Below are 7,801 nucleotides of genomic sequence, written 5' to 3' on the forward strand. Positions count from 1 at the left end.
CGAACATGCCGGGCCTAGAGACCCAAACTACTCCTCAATGATGACGCCCAACAAGGCTGAAACATGTCTGGGGATGCATGTGGTCTTGTGCAGAAGAGATGTGACCTAACAGTTCGGGATGGACTGCCCCTTTTGGGTAGGACCAAGCCTGATTTGCATATATTTAGCCCCTTCTGTAATAGCTTGGCAGGCTGAAAAACGATGGTTTTGAGGGATACCCAGAGCTGTTTCCATGGTTATAATTAATTCAAAACTTTCCAGCCATCACCTTTTTGTTTTGCTAAAGTCACCCCGAGTGGGATGGGTATGCCCAGTCGTGGGTCCCGTGCCTGCCGGGCCTAGATACTCAAGCTACTCCTTACTGATGGTGCCCTACAGGGCTGAAAAATATCTGGGGATGCTTGTGGTTTTATGCAGAAGGGATATGACCTAGCAGTTTGGGCTGGACTGCCTCTTTTGGGCTACGATCAAGCTTGATTTGCATATGGTTTTTCCCCTTCCGTAATGGCTTAGCAGCCTGAATAACGATGGTCTGGAGGGTTGCCTAGAGCCGTGCTCATGGTTATGATTAATTAAAAAACCTTCCAGGCATCACCTTTTGTTTTGCTAAAGTCACCCCGAGTGGGATGGGTATGCCCAGTCATGGGTCCCGTGCCTGCCGGGCCTAGATACTCAAGCTACTCCTCACTGATGATGCCCTACAGGGCTGAAAAATATCTGGGGATGCTTGTAGTCTCATGCAGAAGGGATATGACCTAGCAGTTCGGGCTGGACTGCCCCTTTTGGGGTAGGACCAAGCTTGATTTGCATATGGTTTTTCTCCTTCTGTAAAGGCTTATCAGCCTGAAAAACGATGGTCTGGAGGGTTGCCCAGAGCTGTGCTCATGGTTATGATTAATTAAAAAACCTTCCAGCCATCACCTTTTTGTTTTGCTAAAGTCACCCCGAGTGGGACGATATGCCGAAACGTGGGTCCCAAGCCTGCCGGGCCTAGAGACCCAAGCTACTCCTCACTGATGATGCCCAACAGGGATGAAACATGTCCGGGGGTGCTTGTGCTCGGCCAGAAGGGATGTGACCTAGCAGTTTGGGCTGGACTGCCCCTTTTGGCGTAGAACCAAGCCTGATTTGCATAAAGTTTTTCTCCTTCTGCAATGGCTTGACAGGCTGAAAAATGAGAATCTTTAGGTTTGCCCAGAGCTGTGCCCGGGGTTATGATTAATTCAAAACCTTGCAGCCATCACCTTTTTGTTTTGATAAAGTCACCCTGATTGGGACAGATATGCCCAGATGTGTGTCCCAAGCCTGCCGGGCCTAGAGACCCAAGCTACTCCTCACTGATGACACCCAATAAGGCTGAAACATGTCTGGGGATGCTTGTGGTCTCGTGCAGAAGGGATGTGATCTAGCAATTCGGGCTGGACTGCCGCTTTTGGGGTAGGACCAAGCCTGATTTGTATAAGGTTTTTCCCCTTCTGTAAATGGCTTGACAGGCAGAAAATGATGGTCTGGAGGTTTCCCCAGAACTGTGCCCGTGGTTATGATTAATTCAAAACCTTTTGGGGTAGGACCAAGCCTAATTTGTACATGATTTTCCCCTTCTGTAATGGCTTGGCAGGCTGAAAAACGATGGTCTGGAGGGTTGCCCAGAGCTGTGCCCATGGTTATGATTAATTCAAAACCTTCCAGGCATCACCTTTTTGTTTTGCTAAAGTCGCCCTGAGTGGGACAGGTATGTCCAGACGTGGGTCCCTAGCCTGCTGGGTCTAGAGACCCAAACTACTCCTCATTGATGATGTCCAACAGGGCTGAAACATGTCTGGGGATGCTTGTGGTCTTGTGTGGAAGGGATGTGACCTAGTAGTTAGGGCTGGACTGCCCCTTTTGGGGTAGGACCAAGCTTGATTTGAATACAGTTTTTCCCCTTATGTACTGGCTTGGCAGGCTGAAAAACGATGGTCTGGAGTGTTGCCCTGAGCAGTGCCCGTGGTTATGAAAATTCAGAACCTTCCAACCATCAACTTTTTTGTTGTGCCAGAGAGAAAGATTGGGAACAGGAAATGTTGAGTGCCGCCATACAGCATGGCGATCTGTTGTGTTGTGTTGCAGCGGTCATGGATCACCTGGCCGAGAATATGTCCACTCCAGCCGCCCGGGATGCGCAACAGCAGAGAATCAAGCAGTCTTCAAGTCTCTACCAAAGACTGCGCATTGCGGCCAACATCAAGGGCTAACAGGCTGATCTGAAGTGTCTGCAGGACTCCCTGCATGAAGATGATAAGGCACATAGAGAGGCCCTGAGGTGGGAGATGTTGACATCTCGTAAATCCAATCGCTATGAGAAGGAGAGCTTGGGGGCTTCAATGCATGATGAACTCTCAGCCACATGCACCCAGCACCATGAAGAGATGGACGCCTTGAGGCAGACACTGTCCCAGCTACTTCAGGATTGACCGCTGAGTGCACACACAGACTCTATGGCCATTCAGGAAGAAGCACATCATGACCTTACCACCTTTGGAGTGCTGGTGCATGCATCCGTGTCACGGCTGGTCCTAGCCAATGAAGACCAGGCTTTGGCACTGCATGGATTGGATACACAGCCACCCCCACAAACACCTGATGTTCCAACGCAGGATGGCGGTTCCAGTACACCCAAGCCACTTCAACCACCTCTGCCATGATGTCTTTGAGTCCAAGGAGGGTTTTAAAAAAAATGTTTGCTGTATATTTTTGTGTATATGGACATGTACCCTACCCCTTCCCTCTCCAGGGTGGACATGTTTTTTACCCCCAGCCTCGGATGTGCATATTTTTTCACCTGACCAGTGTAACCATTGTAGTCACCATTTATTTTGTACCCCCTTGTCTGGAATGGACACATTGTTTGGATTTTTTTATACCCACATCCGCGTTGGTGGCATATGTTGTGTTTTCCCCTGTCAAGGATGGACCATAAGAGATGTGTTGTTGCCCTCTCATGGGATTGTTCACTAGAGTACACATCTTACACACATGTCCATTCACAGGTCTACACGACATAGGCTGCTCCCCTTCATGCTTTGCTCTGTTTAATCTGGCCATTTCTCTCCATTGACTTCACAGCACCGGTTTGGCACACTTTGTGCATATAGGTTGAACTGATTTGCACATGTGGACCCCTAACAGACTTTTATCTGTGTTCCACAATCACATCACTTATAGTTCATTGTTGTTTTCTGTATGTTCTCTCCTCCTGAATGTATTGCATGACTTTTATTTCTATTGCTTGTTGTTCCAATTCAGCACTGTGAGTGATTGCATGGTATGTGTGTGTACATTGTGGGCACATGCATGTGGTACTTCATCTGCTGCCCCCATCTTCTGTTCATCTGTTGTCCCTGTAGGTGTAGGTGTAGGTGTAAGTGCACCCTATGATCCCCACCCCCTTCCTGGGAATGTCTCATCCGGGGTGTGTGGTCTGTTTGCGGATGAGACAACAGCTAGGGATAGCTGTCATGTCCATTTACTGTGGTGTCCGACAAGGGGGTTGGTGGCAGGTGCATTGTCTGGGTTATGGTTTAAGGGACTTATTTGCGTCGATTTTTCAGGCATGTGTCTCTTTCTGGTTTACATTCCATGGTGGTTTGGGCATGTTTTTTTTTGTGATGAGGAACTGAGGTTTGCCCTTTCACCGGTAGGCTTTGGTTACCATTCTGCCCTTTTTCCTCACCCCCTACTGTCCTTTTTGCACCCCAATATGGGCTATATCTCCATCACTGTGCCTTCTAGGCTCTCCGACCATTCCTCTTTTTTTCCTGTCTTCTTATCTGTCTTACTCTCTTCACTCCCTTCTCTCTGCGCCCACCCACTGTATAAGGGCCACCATCTCTCTTCTCAACTTCGTACCAGACTCCTCCTTGCAGCACAATTCCCCTGTCCCTCTCTCTCTCTTTCTCTCTCTCTCTCTCTCTTCCACTTCACAGCTACACATTCATCCCTCTGTGTCCTGTCACCCTCTTGCCCTGTGTCATCCTTCGAATGGGCTCACTCACTTGTACTTCCACTCCCCAGGCCTTCACCTACTCCCTTTTGGTGTCCTTTTACTTCCCTGCATCCATGGGTGATCGAAAGGCACACATGAAAGTGACAGTGGTTGTGCAGAACTCGTATGCCTGCAATCACTGGCCTGACTTGTGCCTGCATCCGTGGGCTGACTGACACCTGTTTCCAGAGTGCATGTGGTGCTGTGCTTGAATTCTGTTTGCTTCACTGGCAGTGTTGCACTGTCAATGAGTTAAGATGTTGTAAGAATGATTGTTGGTCCCGCTATGTTATTTGTTCTTCTGGAAAATGACAATGGGTGGTCTATGGTCGTTACATTGTTCCATGTGGGAGTTGCCATGGCTGTCCAGTTCCTTTAATGCAATTCATGTATTTGCAAGGTTAGAATGTTGTTTCAGGTGGAATGCTGCAGATGCGAAACAGGTGGGTATCTTGTGCAGGTAAGTTCAAGGCACTCAGGGGGGGCACATGTTGTGGTGTCATTGGTGGCAGGGTGTCTGAGGTGAGCAGGTCCAGCTTCATGGATGCGGGGGACACATGGTAATGTTAGGCTGGTGAGTCTATGCTTGCTATTTTTTGCATGGCATTCAGGGGGACACTGGTTGTAAAGTTATTGTTGTGAGGGAGGCTGTTACTGTGGGGTGTTTATTGTTGAGTTATGCTGAGGTGAACAGGTCCGGCTGCATGGGTGTAGGGACACATGGTGAGGGGTGTGTGGCGGGTGATTGCTTGCAATGTGTACATGTGTCTTGCCTGCCACATAGCATCCCATTAATTCAGCTTTTTATGGCATGCTTACCCACGATGGCAGTCCACTCATGGCACTTCAGCCCCTTCTGGGGGTGCTGTCCCAGGATTAACCCACACACAGCACACCGTTGCAGAACATTTGTGGGATGACATGTTCAACCCAGACACCAGGCGCACGCCATTGGCCTGGTGCTGCTGTTTGCCATGGGGACATGTACCATGCACGGTACACCAGCAGATATTTTGATTCCTGTTGTCAGATGCTCACTGCATCTCAATTCTCCCTTCAGCTCCCAGCTCATCGGTCCTCGTTCAGTCCAGTCCCTCTGAACTCTGCCTTCCCTTCCTCTTGCCTGTTCCCTGCTCCCTTTTGTGTGCCAACCTCAATGACCTCCATTCCCATTAATTTCTCTTGTCTGCTTGTCTCTTTTCTGCATGTTGCCTCTGTGCCCTGTATTCCTCTATAACTGCTGCCTCATTTCCCATCTGCCTTCTGCCAGATCTTGTCTTCACTGCAATTGATGAGAAGTTTGCATTTCATCGTCTTGTACATTCTAACATCGGCTCCCCTGCCAGTATTTTCTACACTGTCCGGATGACATGTTAAACAGGGGTTGTCATGTTGTGGCATTGGGAGGGCTTCAAAGGGGCTCCTGGGTTTCCAACCTCTCAGTGACCTCTATTTGGGAGTCCTTTCAACATCATTCTGACTTCAGCCATATCTGAGTGTTCGAAATGGCCCCTCACCAGAACAAGGGGTCGTTGGTACCTGGTCATTCACTGCATGGCGTTCAGGGGCGAGGGGGCAGTTGGTGTAGGTGTTGTGGGTGTGGAAGGTGTCACTGTGTGGGGTGTTTTCATTCCATTGGGTTGAGGTGAGCAGGTTTGGCTGCCTGGGTGCAGGGACACATGTTGATGGGTGGCTAGAGAGTGATTGCTTGCATTTATTGCATGGCATTCAGGGGGGCACATGTTGTAGTGGCATATAGCAATACCCCACTAGAGTGGTCCAGGGAGCACAAACGTGGCTTGAGCACTTCAAAGGTGCATTCCACTATGCCCCTAGTGGCTATATCTGCTGAATTGTACATTATCTCGGCTGGTGTGGCAGGATTCCTGAATGGTGTGAGCAGGAATCTTGATAGTGAGTAGGCACTATCCCTTGCAAATGTGTTGATTGTTTTCATTGGCATTTATTGTCATGGTCAGTTGTTCACTGTGTCACATGACTGCATGCATGTGCATGACAGTTCATACCCACCTAGGAGCCAGCTGTTGCCGAATGTTCCCGATGCCAGAGCCTGATAGAGTGATGACTGGTGATAGATGTAACTGTCATGTGTGCATCCGGAAAATTGGCGTTGACTTGCTTGATGACTCCTTTTGATTCAAAGATGACATGCACATTGATGGAATGCCAATGCTTCCGGTTGTGGGAAATGTGCTCCATCAATATGGGGCGGGGGGGGCATAGTGCAACATGTGTGCAATCAATGGATGGGAAGTTTGCTACTGCATAGAACTCCTGGCACACTCTATATGTGCCTATGCACACACCTATGTGATGTTATGTGGGGCCAACACCTGGTGGAGACAGCAGGATTGTGTGTCCTGAGATATACCACCAGCGATAGCTGTGGTGCCCTGCAAGGAGCCTGTGGCTATGAAATGGAGAGCTCTTAGCCTCTTTTCCAGTGGGGTTAGGGCATCGGAGCAGGTGGTGGGGAATGCACAGTCTTCTTCCCACTCCCTGACCAGTTCTAGTATGACATGAGGTGGGAAACAGTACCTTGCATACACCTGGTCATCTGACATCACAAACAGCATAGTGCATGTTGGGAAAATCCGGAGTTTCTGCATCCTCCTCCTCCTTCTGTGCCCAACTATGATGGCTCCCAGTATTCCTGTATTTATTGTGGGTGACCAACGTTGGAATGGTGTGCATTGCATGCTTTATACGCGTTGTTTCCTGTGCACATTGTACTTTGTGTGCAATATCATGTGGTGGTCCAATCTGGAGGTTTGCGCATTACTTTTCCCGACTTGACTTTGCACTGCAAACTCCATAAATTTGTTTATGTTGGAGTTTAGATGGGCGTGCTGTTTATTTGCGTGGCCCATTCCGCAACACGCCCACGTTATTCATTGTTCTTCCTCAATTTGCTTGGGGACTGAGAAATATGCAGGTTCCGCCCCTATTTATTTTAATACATAGGCAGGTCCCACACTTTGTGTGGAGTGTCGCGCACATCGCTCCACTGCACGCAAAGACCTGACCGGCCCACGCATAGCCACGGAAATGAACGTAAAGGCCATTCCATAAATTGATGCTTTTTGTTTTGCGTGCTGAAAAGTGCACAAAGTCACTTTTCAGCACGCAAAATATTCTATAATACGGGCCCTATGTGTTTAGCATCTTACGCTTCTAGAAATGCAGTGCATCTCCAAGGCCTTTGGGTTTCCATTGTTCCACCATTTTCCTATTTCAACGGATGTCAACGGGCAGCCAAGGCGTGTGTATAATTGAACCGTGAGAAATGTGCTGGAGACCCAGACTTTGAGGATAAGCTCATTGCCAGCTGTCCTCATATGTACTGCAAGGGATGACAGCTCACACTCTGCACTGGAAATTCTCCAACGGCCTTCATGGACTGGTCACCGCACACGTGCCTGCAGCATAGAGGAGCGGCCCTCATGATGACTTCAGCAGGACACACATTCTTTGGGAAGGTTTCCTCTTTCCTGCCTGGCCCTGGCTGCCTGCCTGCTGGCTCACTACCCATCTGATCATCTCCAAGGTCCAGCAGGTGGGGGGTTTGGAGGTTGTGGAATTCCTTATCAACAGTTTCTTCCTAAAATCTTATTGTCTTTCCTTGTTTTTGCAGTGTTAATGGTACGGAATTTGGTATGGCCGCAGTCCATTGCACGTGGCTTCCTCTCTGCATCCCTGCCCACATATTTCATCTCCCAGAGGAAGGCAAAGCGACGAGGCTAATAATACTTCTCT

This window comes from Ambystoma mexicanum, chromosome 5p, assembly GCF_040938575.1.
Source record: "Ambystoma mexicanum isolate Mex_15411 chromosome 5p, UKY_AmexF1_1, whole genome shotgun sequence".
Classification (NCBI taxonomy): Eukaryota; Metazoa; Chordata; class Amphibia; order Caudata; family Ambystomatidae; genus Ambystoma; species Ambystoma mexicanum.